Source organism: Cibotium barometz, chromosome 32, assembly GCF_041138505.1.
Source record: "Cibotium barometz isolate CiBa-2024 chromosome 32, ASM4113850v1, whole genome shotgun sequence".
Lineage (NCBI taxonomy): Eukaryota > Viridiplantae > Streptophyta > Polypodiopsida > Cyatheales > Cibotiaceae > Cibotium > Cibotium barometz.
The window spans coordinates 45,560,152-45,579,157 of record NC_141077.1 but is presented as its reverse complement, the minus strand read 5'-3'; the positions used below and the strand labels follow the sequence as shown (position 1 = coordinate 45,579,157).

The following is a 19,006-nucleotide window of genomic DNA, read 5'->3' as shown; positions in this document are numbered from 1 at the left end:
TTTCTGTAGAAATTGTGTGTCTCTTGAAAATATATTATGTTCAAAAGGCTAAAGAATCAAATCAATGGAAAAAAATGATGAAGTACATCTCATTTAGAGAAAGAACAAGGCCCTTAGAACAAGTTCATAAGTGTAATTTTCCTACCTAGTGTAGAGATTTGATCAAAGAAGTCCTTAAGGATAAAGTCTTAGACAAAGATCAAGAGCTTAGACCAAATTTGTAAGTGTAATTTTTCTCCTTAGTTTGGAGATTTGATGAAAGAAGACTTTGAGGATAAAGGCTTAATCTAGATAAACTTTATGAGAGAGAAAGAGAGGTATTTAAACATAAGTATCTAGCTGATGTATATAGGTATTAAGGTCTTAAAAGCCTAAAGCCCTAACTTAGAGAATATGGTGGAAATTTAGAATCCTTTATGGCGACCTAACAATGGTTATAACTTTAGAAATAACGGATGTAAAGCCATTATAAGTTCTAATCCAGTATTGATCCTAGTCTCTCTTAAGGATGTTAGAGAACTTATAAGGACTCTCTGTAAACTCAAGTAATCTGAATATTCTTTAGAGACCTTCCCTAAACTTTGCAGCAGGAGGATCTACGATTGGAATTGCGACGTGAGGACTATCATTAGGCAAAATTTGGACCAAAAAGGACCCTCTAAGTAATTCCATGTGAGCTTTCTGTTAGAAAATGAGTAGATGGTTAAATTTTTATAAATCAAATAAAAATTTATTGAAAGTTATTGATTTTGGGAATCTACTCTTCGAGATCTTTTCAATGATATATAGCATGATGGAAAATTTTGTATATTTAAGAAGTTCACAAATTGGTGATGATTTGCAAAAAATTAACCATTAGTCCATTTTTAAAGAAAAAGCTGACATGGCATTACTTAGAGGGCCCGTTTTGAGTCCAACATTTACCTAATGAGAAATCTCATCAGACTTGCGTGACAAGTACATTGATGTTACATTTTTTAGTTTTATAAGTTGAGATATCTTGAATATTTATATCTTGAATAAGGATGAAGACTTATCTATTATTTTTGGGTGGCACACTGTGTATCAAGAACATAAAGACAGAATCAATGCATCATGGTGTGCAGAGATATTGATGGATTTTACAGTGACCTATAGTGATTTATGATGATATATTCACGATATTATGATGATGATGTATTGGATAGTTTTGAGTTAAATCTTTCCATTAATTTTTATATTGAAAAAATTTGTTTAGTGTGGAGTGTGTGTGAGCTCTATTTTCTACTGAAGTAGGTGTGTGTGTGTGTAATGGAGAATGGAAATTTAATTACAGTTGTGTGAGTTCACACCGACTCTATAATCCTAATGGAGGGTGGTAGCCTAACCCATGGGATTGGATGGGGTTAGGCTAAGTCTATGGAAATCGTCAAAGTTGATAAAGGATTTTAATATTGGAAAACGGGTGGCTGGGTGGACCCAAATTACGGGTGCTTTCTAAACCTAGAGCCCAACCTTGATTACAAAGTTAGAAACTTGGGAGAAATCTAGGAATCAACTTTAGATCATAGAGTCTTTAGAAGAATTAAGGTAGAATTGTTCCCTTAATAATCAAGGATTAAGGCGTCATATTGAGCTCAAGGGAGCCACCAATGCCTCTTATTTGTGAGAATTATAAGGTGAATATTTTACTTGGAGGAATCATACAATCATACTCAATTCCTACCATAAGGCCTCTATTCTAGTCAGCTATATTGGGAAAGTTGTTGGATTGCTAAGCGATAGGATGTTGATGAATGGAGGCGCTGAGTTCGTTCTCTCTTTCCCTAGACTAGTCATCTATTGTGGATTCACTTTTGGTAGGGGGTAGGGGTCTCAAATTGGTTAATCAAACCTATAATACTTGCCCATATCCCTTAATGTATAATTTCACTAGTATATGGGACATGCTTATGTAAATTCCCTAGCATTATGTATAGTAGAGAAAACGAGAATTAGGAGAAAAAAAGGTGTGCTGCATTGGAGGCTCCTTTTTCTTGTAATGTGAATGACTTAGTTTATTACACAATACAAAAATGTTAGTAGGACATACTCGTATTTGGTGTAATTTTTCCTAGCTATATTTAATGTTTAAAGTATCTTGAAAATGAATGTAGAAATAAGTTCAAAACACAAAAGATGTAGTTTTTCGGTGTTTCTAAATAGTGAAAATTGTGTACCTACCTTCAAATCATGCATGCATTAATTTCTTTTGAATTAAACCAATGTATATATGTATATATATATATATATATAGAGAGAGAGAGAGAGAGAGATATAGATATATATATATATATATCAATTAGTTGCGGATGCCTTGATAATTAGTTACGGACTCCTTTATAATTAGTTGCGGACCCCTTGATAATTTTGACTCAAATCAATATATATGTATGTATATATATATATATCAATTAGTTGTGAATCCCTTGATAATTTTTTAGAAGAAAATGTATTTGAAAAAGATAAGCTTACAAAATGGCACTTGAGAAAAAATCAACGAAGCAAGTATGTGCACTATATTTTGAGTCATTGCACATTAAGTGGATGTGAGCAGAATCCACATATTGTGACAAGTACATTGATGTTACAATTTTTAGCTTTATAAGTTAAGATATCTTGAATACTGATATCTTGAATAAGGATGAAGACTTGTCTGTTATTTTTGGCTGGCACACTATCTAGGCACACTATGTATCAAGAACACAAAGAAAGAATCAATGGATAAACTACTTTAAAAGACCTCGAATTTGTTTTGTTTTTTTTAAGGGGGAGAGAGGGGCGTTGTGATCTAAATTTTTTGTAAGAGAACACAAGGGAGAGTGCAAGAGTTCTTGAGAGAAGGGATATTTACCTGTACAAGAGTTACACAGAATGTACATTCTTCCAAACTCATGTACATTTAACTAGTCTCAAAGCTCATGTACACTTAGTCTCAGCCTCGCCAATGCTGCTCGTAAAACAAATAAAAACATTAGACGTGATGACAAGCAAGTGGTTATGAAATAACGAGATCATAACTTTAAACCTTGCAGGTGTTAAATGAGGGTGGGCATTTAGCCCCATGAAATGAGACCATTGAATGAAAGCAAAACCTTTTTGAATGGGTCTCCCATATTTTTCAAACCTTTCACAATCCCTAAATGGAACCCTTAGACCCAAGAAAGCAATCAAATTTGACCAAATCCACGTAAAAAGGTCTTTTTCATATGCTTTGACTGAATGAGAGCCAAGATACCAAAAAATTTGACCAAATCCACGTAATAAGGTCTTGTGCACGATGCTAGCGTCGTGGAAGTTCTAACCATAAATTCGCTCCCTACCTATGTGTAAAAACGTATGAACAAAGCGATTGTCTTCCATTCCATCTTTCATAATTTCCAGTACTTGTCTTCCATTCCATCTTTTATAATTTCCAGTACTTGTCGTGCCATCTTCGTCCCGTTTTGAGACGTTGGAAGCAACTTGACAGAGCAATATGGAGCAGCGTGGTCTTGCATCCACCCTCTTGGGCTGTACGCTAGTCCTCCTCGTAGCTACTTCAAAATCCTACGCACAGCTTAGCTCTAGTTTCTACGACGCATCCTGCCCGACTGTTGCGAGCATCGTGGAACAAGTGGTGCAGCAGGCAGTGCAGCAGGAGGCCAGGATGGCAGCGTCCTTGCTGCGCCTCCACTTCCACGATTGCTTCGTAAATGTAAGTGTGTAAACTAGTTATAAACGTTGATCAGAAAGCTATACTGCCCCAAGGAAATGAGTAATGATTAAGAGTACAGCTCGATTGCACTGATTTTTAATGCAATGTAGGGATGCGACGGGTCGGTATTGCTGGACAATACAGACACAACGACAGGCGAGAAGACGGCCCCTCCAAACAACAACAGCTTGAGAGGCTTCGACGTGGTGGACAACATCAAGTCCGCCGTGGAGGGAGTGTGCGAGGCGACCGTTTCGTGTGCTGACATTTTGGCGCTGGCGGCCAATGCGTCCGTGACCCTGGTAATACATATTAGGAGCAGACTCGTCACATGAGGAGCCTAATTCAATTAACTATCTCATGACTGCTAGACGTTTAAGACCGATGATTGATGTACGCAGGCCGGAGGACCCTCCTGGACGGTGCTCTTGGGAAGAAGAGATGCAACCACTGTAAGCGCCACAGCGCCTGTGCAGGACCTCCCAAATCCCAACACCGATATCAACACGGTCATCGGCAAGTTCACAGCCGTGGGCTTGTCCACGCAGGATGCAGTTGTGCTCTCAGGTTCAAACTCATTGAATATTGCATGGTGAAGTCTAGTAGAGACTAGAGTACTTTGAAGTAATAATTCCGTTACAATTTGTTGATTTGTGGCCCGCCCATGTGCATTTTCTGTCGTGGCTGCAGGTGCCCATACCATCGGGCGCGCCCGCTGTATCTCCTTCAGCTCGCGCCTCTACAACTTCAGCAACACAGGCAGCCCCGACCCCACCGTCGACTCCACGTACCTGGCCGCCCTGCAGAGCAACTGCCCGCAGAGCGGCGGGGACCCTAACGCGCTCAACTCGCTGGACACAACCACCCCAGACACCTTCGACAACAAGTACTACGCAAACCTGCAGCACAACAAGGGCTTGCTGCAGTCCGACCAAGAGCTCTACTCCACCTCCGGCTCCAGCACCGTCTCGCTCGTGGACACCTACAGTAGCAGCCAGAGCACCTTCTTCAGCGCCTTCGCCAATCCATGATTAACATGGGGAACATCGGCCCTCTCACAGGCACCCAAGGAGAGATCCGTCTCAACTGCCGGAAGGTGAACGGCTAAGCTCGGTCAACAACATCTACGCGTAGCATTTATAGCTTTGGGCTTGCGCCCGCCGTTCAGGTCGTAGTCGGGAGAGGCGCCCTTCTATCTACTTTGTCGGCTTTTTAGAAAGAAGGCATTACCGAGAGAGATATCATGTTGTTGCGATTGTTGAGTTCATGGGCTCTATACACAATCATTGGTGGTAATTGCGTTCTTTCAATTACCAGATTTGTTGATTGATTATATTAATTATTGCTCGAGGGTTTCTCTTGTTCTTCAGGAAAACTTTGAGATCTAATTTGATGCTCAAGGCTTTTTGTTTGCAGAACACATGTGCATATTCTCTAGATCTCTTGTATAGCTTTGTCTTGTGTGCAGCTTGGATTCATGCAGCTCTTGCTAATTCCTCTTGCGTGCTTTACCTTTCACCTAGCAGCTTTAGTACACCTTTACAATGATCTACGTGGAACACAATCAAAGCCTCTTGTTATTGATGGTGGGAAATTGGAATTAACATTTCATTTTGATTGGCAAAGTAATGGGCAGCTTCCATTGGGTCTCTTTTGCCTTTTCCAGCACTAATAATGTCACATTTTGCCACACTAATATCGGTTACCTGGCATTATGCCATAAATATATGCACGTGATGCCCTTGCTTCTCGATAACTCCGTCCGGAGTCTCTTGAGGACGACAAAATTGGTGACAACTCACATAGAGGTCCCTGTTGGTGGGGAATCTAACACAAAGAGCAATAATTGGTATTATCGCTTTAAAGACCTTCCGCTAATTGACTAGATTGATCACTTTGTTGCGGCATAGTTCTTTGCCCTTGAAGGAAAAAATGTGTGATTACTTGGGGTAGTAGTAAATGTTTTCCATGATGCTGAAGGTGGGAAAGTACGATATTCACTTTCTGGCTCTCATCTATTTTTAGGCTTCTTCATCTAATTAGGTTGATCGATTGCCCAGAGTCAACGAAATCACTTGCAGAGATCATTGTACATGATGAAATGGAGAAGGAATTTGTATGTGGCACAGTTGCTTGAGGCAGGCGTTAGTTATCTTTAAACATTTAGTTGTATCTAAAGAGTAGCATCATGCAAATAATAGTTTATGAAACTCACACTTCACATTCGAATTTTTAAAGATTTGATTGATTAAGGTTATACATCTTCTATCTTCAATGTTGTCCTTTTTTTTGGCATTGATTTTTTTTTTGTTTTTTGCATTGTGCTTGCCTTGGTTATTTTCTACATCGTCCATTCCACATGGTTAGTTACTTCATGTTGATGCCAATCTGATGCCTTTGGCACAATGGCCTTTCCTTGATTAGCAAAATTATTGAAGGATTTGCAATCTTTGAGCTTCGCCGAAGCCATAACTGCTCTAGAAGGAAGACATAAATTTATCGAGAGAGAGAGAGAGAGAGAGAGAGAGAGAGAGAGAGAGAGAGAGAGAGAGAGAGAGAGAGAGGTCATGCATGATTGTGTTTCTAAGTTAGTATGGTTATTGGAGACTCTCAACATACCTTTTCAATTACAAGGATTGGTAATCATTGATTATTAGAAATTGTAAAATATCATTTTAATTATTATACCCTTTCAAACAAGGTTTTTAATTCTTTTTCAAAAGAAAACATTGCAAAAACCATCGTAAGCAGCCAAAAAATATGAGGGTTTTAATGATGTTTTTTTTGAACAAGCTACAATTGCCTGAAGATTGCCACATTACGTAGAAGGTATTTTAGACATTTAGAAAATTTACAAATAGGTTCAATCCCAAATAAATGAGGCAAGTCATTGTCTAATAAATGTGAAGATTCATTTTTTTACGCACCATAGACTCATCATCGACATCCTTCTAGGTACATTTATGGATGGGGGGGCCATGGTGGTTGAAATCTTGGTCTATGGTACAACACATCACTTGGATTCCCCTTGGAAAGGTGCAAGCACAATACGTTGTCCTTAATGGCACCCATTTAGACCTCATCAGCAAAACGAACCCCTTTAATAATAGTATCTTTACCATAAAATCCAATAATTACCTTAAGAAGGTGGAGAACTTTTTAATCAACCTTGCTGTGAGATCCCTGTTCCCACCACGCAACGGATTCGGGGTGCTAGCAGCGGAAGCAACACATCTTGTGCGGGTCAGGGTCTCACACTCGGGGCCTCGCCCACGGATATCCGGACAAGAGACTAATCCGTCGGTTTTTCCAAAACCGAACCCGGAAAAACTTCCCTTATTCGGAAAGCATGGGCGATTCCACCAGGATAACTCTTTACTCTAACGTAGTCAAGATCATTACTGATCAAACTGATCCGACTGCACCTCTAACGGTACTTGGTCAGATCAAGGAAGAAACTTGCACTTGGATCATTGGGATCAACGCTTTTTTCCCCATCAAGAGGCACAACCGTTGATTCCTATCCATAGTACAATTACTATCCGGGATTTACTTCATCTATCGTAGTAATAGAAATTAAATCTCGATTTACGGATCCATCAGTCCAGCCTAACCCCATCCAGTCCCATGGGTTAGCCAACCGCCCAACCACTGTAGTGATGGGATCCAATTAAGAATTTGGTTAGGTTTTGTCCCGAGTACCAAGGAAAAGAGTTCCAAGGCCCCCTAGCCGGAAGTTCATGCAAACATAAAACTAGTCACACCACTTACACACCCAATATGAAATTGCCTTTTTCTTAGCATCAGCTAACTTTAAAACAATCCTTTAATGAAACCATTATGTCACTGATGACAATCCTCATAGTCTCTGGTTGAATCCTTATTTCCAGTCATTCATTCATCGGTATACTTATGGCATCATTGGCAACCAGAACGCTCACCACCTGTTCACTCAGGGGCCTTTTCCATAGTTCCTAGCTCATAGTAACCGGCAATATATTCATATAACAGAATAGAATCTCCATGGAAGATCAACAAGATCAACCCACAGATCCATATAAAAGAGCCATGGACTCATCCGTTGAGGACCAGCAAGGTCAATCAACCAGATCCATGCCCGGTTTCAGAAAACAACTCTTATTCCTTGTTCCAATATCTTTCACGACGCACGTGTGGGTATCTTCGGCGACCCAGAGCCCGAGCACCGTATGGTCCAGCACCCTCTAGGATCCTTCGCAGGTGACCTAGCGCTTCACTCATAGGCCGCTTCCTTGGTCCCTCATCCACCATACCGGAAGCTCACCATTTAAATCGAACCGAGGCTGGTCAAGACCTCGATCGACCTTGCTACGCGAGACGTCCTCCATTGACTCTCCGTCAGCAGTTGCAACTTTATTAGTTTGGTCTTCATGACCTTAATCCTCAAGATGGTCAGAATGCTTCCCCAGCATTCTTGACATAAAACAGTCATTTACAAACAGTCACAAAATACAGTTTCTATAACGAACTCTCGTCTTTCCATATTATCCACTCTCGGACCACATTACTTATTCCCTATTCCATTCAATGTGTACTCATTCTCATCCATTCACTCATATAGACTACACATTATTTCACATACACATTCACATTTATTATTCTACATACATATCCATGTTCCTACGTCCACATCATACATCCAATTTCACATTCATATATACGCATCTACATGCATACATCCATTTTCACATCCTCATTCATACATCCACATTATACATACATCCAATTTCACATTCATACATACGCATCTACATGCATACATCTTTTTTCACATCCTCATTCATACATCCACATTCACATACATACATCTACATCCGAATCTACATCCATACGTCCACACCCACATCTTCATTCACATTCACATCCATACATCCACATCTACATACATACATCCATTTTCACATCCTCATTCATACATCCACATCCACATACATACATACATCCATATCTACATCCATACATCCATACTACATCCATTCTCGCCCTAACACATCCCATATACATCTTATCCCATCAAATACACTCTCTACCTCGTCCCATACACATCTTAACACATCCTAACTCATCTTAACACATTCTATCACATCTCATACACCTCTTATCATATCCTATCACATCTCATACACATCTTATCACATCTTTTCACATCTCATACACCTCTTATCACATCCTATCACTTCCCATACGCATCTTATCACATCTTATCACATCTCATACACCTCTTCTCACATCCTATCACTTCCCATACGCATCTTATCACACATTATCACATCTCATTTAAAAATCAATCTTTTATGCATCTTCCTATGCATAAATTCATTTTAAATGAAAATGACACTTTTGAATTAAAATTCCATCTCTTATGCATCTTCCTATGCATAAACTCAATTTAGATGAGAATTGACACATTTGAATTAAAAATCCATCTTTTATACATCTTCCTATGCATAAATTCAATTTGGATGAGAATAACACTTTTGAATTGAAATTCCATTCTTTTATGCATCTTCCTATGCATAAATTCAATGTAGATGAGAATGACACTTTGAATTTAAAAATCAATCTTTTATGCATCTTCTTATGCATAAATTCAATTAGGTAGGAATTACACTTTTAGAATAAAAGAATTTCTCTTATGCATCTAAGTTATGCATAAAATCCATTTATGATGAAAATCACACTTTTAGTATAAAAAGAGTATCTTTTATGCATACCTCTATACATGAAATCCAATATGATAAAAGTAACATGTTTACAATAAAATAATCAACTTTTATGCATACCTCTATGCATGAAATTCAAATATGATAAAAGTCACACTTTTATAATAGAATAATCAACTTTTATGCATACCTCTATGCATGAAATCCAAATATGATAAAAGTCACACTTTTATAATAAAATAATCAATTTTTATGCATACCTCTATGCATGAAATCCAAATATGATAAAAGTCACACTTTTATAATAAAATAATCAATTTTTATGCATACCTCTATGCATGAAATCTAAATATGATAAAAGTAACACTTTTATATTAAAATAATAATTCTTTTATGCATACCTCTATGCATGAAATCCAAATATGATAAAAGAAACACTTTTATATTAAAATAATAATTCTTTTACGCATACCTCTATGCATGAAATCCAAATATGATAAAAGAAACACTTTTATATTAAAATAATAATTCTTTTATGCATACCTCTATGCATGAAATCCAAATATGATAAAAGAAACACTTTTATATTAAAATAATAATTCTTTTATGCATACCTCTATGCATGAAATCCAAATATGATAAAAGTAACACTTTTACAATAAAATAATCATCAATTATGCATAACATAAAAATTAATTTCTCCATGATTACAATAAAATTCTTTCAATTAATCTAGGATGATAATTCCTAGAATATGGTAGGAAGTTCTCTTTTCATGCTTTGAATAAAATTATTTTATGTGTAATTTTTATAAAAATTTTACCATAGCTCCGCTACTATGACTGATAAATCTCAATTTATTTTGAAGGGTAAATCTTATCATTAAGGAAATGATGAGAATGATCCCTAACTGGATCATTAACCCAATAATGGGTTAAATCATTAATATTCATGAAATACATAAACTAAAAGCATAGAAAAAAGCCATTAATTTGACCTCAAGCATAGATTAATCTTGGATTAAGGAAAAGCTTTATGAAAAGCTTTATTTGGATTGAGAATGGGTCATGAGTATGACCATTTCTTGAGTGAGAGAGAGAAATTACATAAAAACCATTAGAATTAAGCATAAATAAAAATTTATGTAATTCTTAACTATCATTAATCAATTAACTTCAATAGCATTCATCAAATTATGTAACTCTTCACTACCATTCATCAATTAACTTCAATAACATTCAAAAACCATTCCAATTAAGCTTCTCAAGCTTGAGAGGGGTTGAGAAGAGAGAAACATTGAGAAATTATAGAAAATGATCAAAATTCGCTAATTACCTTACAAATTGCTTGATTCTTTGTTCACGGTAGAGGCCCCCAACCAATCAATTGGTTAAGTATGTTGATGGAGCCACCAATGGGGATTGAAGAAAGAGGGAAGCTCCAATTTCTTCAATTTGGAGAGAATTTTAGACAATAGTAGAAATTAGCACTATTTCAGCATAACTCTAGTAGAGTAAAATTCTTCTATTTTTTTCAAAGGACTCATGTTATATTTATAGGAGAGGGAAGCTCTAACCAAAGCTAACTGAATTCTAGAATTTTCCAAATTCAGTTTGGTTGAATTTGGACTAGATTTGGATCTAGTTTGGTTCCTTTTTTATTCGGTTTGGTTCCATTTTGATTTGGTTTGATTCAAGAGAGAGGAGAGATAAAAATATCACATTAATTTTGAGTTTAAAACTCATTCAAGAATGTGAAATATGCACCTCCTTTAATGGACTCCCCTTCCTTACATATGTGTCAAAATGGAATTATTATACCCAAAATATCTCATATTTTTAATATTGCTCATAGTTTTTTTCTAATAAACCTTGTACATTTTCAACTCTTTATCTTATGTGAGCATTTACTCATTTTTGGATACCCAAAATATCTCATATTTTTGATATTACTCATAGTTTCTTACTAATAAACCTTGTACATAGTCAACTCTTCATCTTATGTGAGCATTTACTCATTTTTGGGTATCTTCTTTTACAAATTGGATTTATCTCCTCCCTACACATGGATTGATCTTATTGGCCCAAAGGAACCTTAATTGGACCATAATCTAAAATTTCTGAAAATCTAGACCCTTAGGCTAAGGTCCTTTATACCCATTTCCAATTAATTCCAATTGCACATTGAAAAATTCTTTTTGAATTTCTGTTTCAGGGGAATTCATTTAAATAAGATGAGATATTTTTCTATCCAAAAATATTCAAAATCTGAATATTCTCTCTCTAGAATATTTTCTCTCTCTATGCCAAAACAGGCAGAGACAAGATCTCTTATATTTTTGAAGAGGGAATTGATTACAAGGGAATATGCTGGACATTTTGAGAGGCTGGGGAGGAATCTTACATTCTCTCCCACTTGAAAAACGCGAGATGTCCTCATCTCGCAGACTTGGGATAATTTCGCAAGATGCACGAATATGAGACTTAGAGAAAAATTTATTTAAGATTAACCAGCAAAGTCTCAAAGAGAGCAAGATTCAAGACAGGAACAAGATTTCAACTTTATTCATTCTTGGAACATATACAGTAAAGATAGAAGAACTCTTTACACTTCCATAAGCCCGTCCATCATATGGTCACAAAAGCAGCACTCACAAGCTGCGCACGTATAAGGTAACTCATGTATGGGAATAATTCTGCTGGTTATTACCGCATCTATCTCAGTGGTATGAGGTGATCTAACAAAAGAACCTCTGAGAGGCAAGCCAAAAACGGGGTAAAGGCATATCTTCTGATGAGGAAGAAAACACGCCAGTAAGAAGACCCGCTCAGAAAACCCAATATGCCTTGATCTCATGACGCAGTAGTATCGGGGACCCAAACCCAAAGCTTCAATAACCATGGCCAAGTGGACATTGTTACGAAAGTGCTGGTGATCCCACGGTGTTACCCTAGTTATGTCTAGATAGGTCCGCCATTTGGTTTGAGCTACAGAAGTTCCTAGGTGAGGAAAAAGTGAGCGCTCATACAGTTCTATAAAATCCTTCTTCACAGACTCGCTTGCGTCTTGAAGGTGAGAAATCATCATGGATAAAACTAATTCCTGTTGCCAAGCCATGAAGGAGATTAAGAAAGAAAGGAGATCGATGGAAGTAAGATTATGAGGAGATAAAAGAAGTTCGTAGGCTAAGTCACTTACTTTCTTTGGTCCACAATATCTGGGGGATAACTTCTTATACTCCCCAAGAGATAAAGAACTTCTTTTGGGCCGTACTCGAATGAAAACCAAAACCTTGGTATCCAAAACACCGATTTTCACTTGTGAACTCATTGTTCTGAATCCTTAAAACAGGCGTGACTCCTGAGAAGTATTCTAGGGAGAGGGTCTTCCTTTTTTTAAATAGAATCTTTCTTTTATTTTAGAGAGGGAATAATTATAAGATCAAAAAGGGAGATTCTTACTCTTGTATACTTCGAAGGCTGGGGAGGAATCTTACATTCTACCCCACTTAAAAAAGTGCGAGATGTCCTCATCTCGCAAGGTAGAGGACAACTCTTTTTCTCAAGATCCAATTTTATTCTGGGGTTCCTTATATTCTGGTCAACCCAACAGAATACTGGGATAAATATCCCTTAGAACTCATCATTAAATAACAATTCATTCAGATCATATCATTCATATCTTTAACATGATAATGGTCCATTAGACCGAAAAATTTCCTTCTGAACATTCCTCCACGGGAATTTCAGTTAAGTAAGTTCTCAATTTGTCATCCCTTAACTTGATCTAACGGTCAAGTGTTAACAGTAGCAATTTGATAGCACAATCAACTAATCTCATAGTGATTTGCTGAAATCATTATCATCACAGGGACTCGTCCCATTCATCCTCATTGTAGTTTTGCTCAGGTTATTATATTTCAACTAAATTTCAGAAATCATCATTTTTCAATCAGAATCCAAATCAATTCATCAGTTCTCAAACAAAATTAAAATCATATCAACCACATTCGAAATCATCATCTGGATAGCATTAACGCTTATAATTTCAAGTCTTAGATTTACTCGTATATACTGCCGGTAAAGAGCTGCAGTTATACCCTCGGTATATACGGGTCGTCATAATACTTGGAAATACCATCATGTCTAGGCCTCAAGCAAGTCAGGGTTCCATACAATTGCGGTACTTCCATTTGAAGACCCAATTACTAATTTATGAATTTTCAGATTGAATATCAATTTGTATGAATTATATCACACAATTACAACCTTTTTGATTCTTGATAAATTTTTGATATATTTGGCTTCTCGGTTGATCCTTATTGACCAAAAAGCTCTGATACCAACTGTGAGATCCCCGTTCCCACAGCGCAACGGATTCGGGGTGCTAGCAGCGGAAGTAACACATCTTGCGTGGGTCAGGGTCTCACACTCGGGGCCTCGCCCCCACGGATATCCGGACAAGAGACTAATCCGTCGGTTTTTCCAAAACCAAACCCGGAAAAACTTCCCTTATTCGGAAAGCACGGGCGATTCCACCAGGATAACTCTTTACTCTAACGTAGTCAAGATCATTACTGATCAAACTCATCCGACTGCACCTCTAACGGTACTTGGTCAGATCAAGGAAGAAACTTGCACTTGGATCATTGGGATCAACGCTTTTTTCCCCATCAAGAGGCACAGCCATTGATTCCTATCCATAGAACAATTACTATCCGGGATTTACTTCATCTATCGTAGTAATAGAAATTAAATCTCGATTTACGGATCCATCAGTCCAGCCTAACCCCATCCAGTCCCATGGGTTAGCCAACCGCCCAACCACTGTAGTGATGGGATCCAATAAGGAATTTGGTTAGGTTTTGTTCGGGGTACCAAGGAAAAGAGTTCCAAGGCCCCTAGCCGGAAGTTCATGCAAACATAAAACTAGTCACACCACTTACACACCCAATATGAAATTGCCTTTTTCCTAGCATCAGCTAACTTTAAAACAATCCTTTAATGAAACCATTATGTCACTGATGACAATCCTCATAGTCTCTGGTTGAATCCTTATTTCCAGTCATTCATTCATCGGTATACTTATGGCATCATTGGCAACCAGAACGCTCACTACCTGTTCACTCATCAGGGGCCTTTTCCATAGTTCCTAGCTCATAGTAACCGGCAATATATTCATATAACATAATGGAATCTCCGTGGAAGATCAGCAAGATCAACCCACAGATCCATATAAAAGAGCCATGGACTCATCCGTTGAGGACCAGCAAGGTCAATCAACCAGATCCATGCCCGGTTTCAGAAAACAACTCTTATTCCTTGTTCCAATATCTTCCACGACGCACGTGTGGGTATCTTCGACGACCCAGAGCCCGAGCACCGTATGGTCAGCACCCTCTAGGATCCTTCGCAGGTGACCTAGCGCTTCACTCATAGGCCGCTTCCTTGGTCCCTCATCCACCGTACCGGAAGCTCACCATTTAAATCGAACCGAGGCTGGTCAAGACCTCGATCGACCTTGCTACGCGAGACGTCCTCCATTGCCTCTCCGTCAGCAGTTGCAACTTTATTAGTTTGGTATTCATGACCTTAATCCTCAAGACGGTCAAAATGCTTCCCCAGCATTCTTGACATAAAACAGTCATTTACAAACAGTCACAAAATACAGTTTCTATAACGAACTCTCGTCTTTCCACATTATCCACTCTCGGACCACATTACTTATTCCCTATTCCATTCAATGTGTACTCATCATTCTCATCCATTCACTCATATAGACTACACATTATTTCACATACACATTCACATTCATTATTCTACATACATATCCATGTTCGTACGTCCACATCATACATCCAATTTCACATTCATACATACGCATCTACATGCATACATCTATTTTTCACATCCTCATTCATACATCCACATTATACATACATCCAATTTCACATTCATACATACGCATCTACATGCATACATCTATTTTCACATCCTCATTCATACATCCACATTCACATACATCCGAATCTACATCCATACATCCACATCCACATCCACATCTTCATTCACATTCACATCCATACATCCACATCTACATACATACATCCATTTTCACATCCTCATTCATACATCCACATCCACATACATACATACATCCGTATCTACATCCATACATCCATACTACATCCATTCTCGCCCTAACACATCCCATATACATCTTATCCCATCAGATACACTCTCTACCTCGTCCCATACACATCTTAACACATCCTAACTCATCTTAACACATTCTATCACATCTCATACACCTCTTATCATATCCTATCACATCTCATACACATCTTATCACATCTTTTCACACCTCATACACATCTTATCACATCCTATCACTTCCCATATGCATCTTATCACATCTTATCACATCTCATACACCTCTTCTCACATCCTATCACTTCCCATACGCATCTTATCACATATTACCACATCTCATTTAAAAATCAATCTTTTATGCATCTTCCTATGCATAAATTCATTTTAAATGAAAATGACACTTTTGAATTAAAATCCCATATCTTATGCATCTTCCTATGCATAAACTCAATTTAGATGAGAATTGACACTTTTGAATAAAAAATCTATCTTTTATGCATCTTCCTATGCATAAATTCAATTTGGATGAGAATAACACTTTTGAATTGAAATTCCATTCTTTTATGCATCTTCCTATGCATAAATTCAATGTAGATGAGAATGACACTTTGAATTTAAAAATCAATCTTTTATGCATCTTCTTATGCATAAATTCAATTAGGTAGGAATTACACTTTTAGAATAAAAGAATTTCTCTTATGCATCTAAGTTATGCATAAAATCCATTTATGATGAAAATCACACTTTTAGTATAAAAAGAATATCTTTTATGCATACCTCTATACATGAAATCCAATATGATAAAAGTAACACTTTTACAATAAAATAATCAACTTTTATGCATACCTCTATGCATGAAATTCAAATATGATAAAAGTCACACTTTTATAATAGAATAATCAACTTTTATGCGTACCTCTATGCATGAAATCCAAATATAATAAAAGTCACACTTTTATAATAAAATAATCAATTTTTATGCATACCTCTATGCATGAAATCCAAATATGATAAAAGTCACACTTTTATAATAAAATAATCAATTTTTATGCATACCTCTATGCATGAAATCCAAATATGATAAAAGTAACACTTTTATATTAAAATAATAATTCTTTTATGCATACCTCTATGCATGAAATCCAAATATGATAAAAGAAACACTTTTATATTAAAATAATAATTCTTTTATGCATACCTCTATGCATGAAATCCAAATATGATAAAAGAAACACTTTTATATTAAAATAATAATTCTTTTATGCATACCTCTATGCATGAAATCCAAATATGATAAAAGAAACACTTTTATATTAAAATAATAATTCTTTTATGCATACCTCTATGCATGAAATCCAAATATGATAAAAGTAACACTTTTACAATAAAATAATCATCAATTATGCATAACATAAAAATTAATTTCTCCATGATTACAATAAAATTCTTTCAATTAATCTAGGATGATAATTCCTAGAATATGGTAGGAAGTTCTCTTTTCATGCTTTGAATAAAATTATTTTATGTGTAATTTTTATAAAAATTTTACCATAGCTCCGCTACTATGACTGATAAATCGCAATTTATTTTGAAGGATAAAGCTTATCATTAAGAAAATGATTAGAATGATCCCTAACTGGATCATTAACCCAATAATGGGTTAAATCATTAATATTCATGAAATACATAAACTAAAAGCATAGAAAAAAGCCATTAATTTGACCTCAAGCATAGATTAATCTTGGATTAAGGAAAAGCTTTATGAAAAGCTTTATTTGGATTGAGAATGGGTCATGAGTATGACCATTTCTTGAGTGAGAGAGAGAAATTACATAAAAACCATTAGAATTAAGCATAAATGGAAATTTATGTAATTCTTAACTATCATTAATCAATTAACTTCAATAGCATTCATCAAATTATGTAACTCTTCACTACCATTCATCAATTAACTTCAATAACATTCAAAAACTATTCCAATTAAGCTTCTCAAGCTTGAGAGGGGTTGAGAAGAGAGAAACATTGAGAAATTATAGAAAATGATCAAAATTCGCTAATTACCTTACAAATTGCTTGATTCTTTGTTCACGGTGTCGTGAAGTGTGCGGTACAGCCAGGAAAGTACGAAACTTCTAGCTGTGAGAGTGAATGTCAAATCCAACAAGGAATTTCACGTACAAGATTTCCCAAGGAGTATTGAACATCATTGTTTCCAATGACAAATACATGTGTCCACTTCCCTCAATACATCCTTGAATTCATTCAGATGATTGCACAGAATTGCATGAAATCCCTTTGAACCATTCACATGTGGGCATGATAAAGCTTTCTAATTTTTCCAATATACATGTGGCCAGCTACATCCATTTCATCCAGTGTCCTCAAAACCATTGAATCATGATGCTCTTTTTTACCTGAAAACCTGCCTTAATATTCTAACATTTCACAAGCAAAAGATAGAATACGGCATAGCTATTTCATGTACATAATTTCCAAAACTCAGTCAAGCAGTCACAAGACCATCTTCCATGATTTTACAAACTTCAATTTCTCCAAAATTTCTATCTTGTTCATCATCCTTGCCCATATATTCCAAAACCTTTAAAGGGTTTATTTACCATACACTTTTTCTAAGTAACAAGGTAAGTATTAAATTATGCTTATCTGAAATAAGCAACCAGTAAACACGTCGATTTTTTTTCTTTGTTTTTAATAATCCAAAGTAGCCGCTTCAGCGCCGGTACACGGAGGAGGAAGAAACGCGGAAGATCCCTCTGCTGCTGACTGTAAGCTCGTATTTTTCCAGAGGCATATCATTGAATAGCACTCCATTTTGCCATCATTTCTAGCACCTAAAAGCAGTACACAAAAGATATTCCCTTCCTATCAATTTGACTGGTCGCCAACGACGCTGTTCCTCTCGACTCTGCAAAATTCCTTTCCTCTCTGGTTCGCCGCCGTGAAGCTCCGGTCTCTTCTCTCTTTCCCGCGGCGATTTCGGTGCCCCTACCCGCCAGCTTCTGCCAGCTGTATATATCATTAAGCTGCGTATTTTCTAGAAATCCCCAACGTATTGTTAACCTTAGCACTAAGGTTATAAAATATAACCTTAGCATTAAGGTAGCAAGCCTTATCCACAAGACTCCCAAGGCATTAGCACCATGTTTTAAGTTTTAACCACAAGACTCCCAAGGCATTAGCACCTCTATGAAAACATCCTTACTAGCTTCATGTTCCATATCTCCACTCTCCGCATTAGATAAACGTAAGATACATATGCTTCTACATGATGATCCATGAAGTCCAAGTGCAATTTTCTATCCGAACATTTCCCCAACATTCAATGAACTCTAGAATCTCCAATTGCCCATTCAGTATTTCTTCATGCCTTTATAATTGCATTCCTTTGTGCATTGGTATGCCCTCATGCCATCATA

The 19,006-nt window shown here is 36.8% G+C and overlaps 1 pseudogene; it reads left to right on the top strand.

Moving 5' to 3' along the window:
- Positions 1-3,354: 3,354 nt before the first annotated feature.
- On the top strand, positions 3,355-4,850 carry LOC147620250 (peroxidase A2-like; annotated as a pseudogene).
- Positions 4,851-19,006: the final 14,156 nt, after the last annotated feature.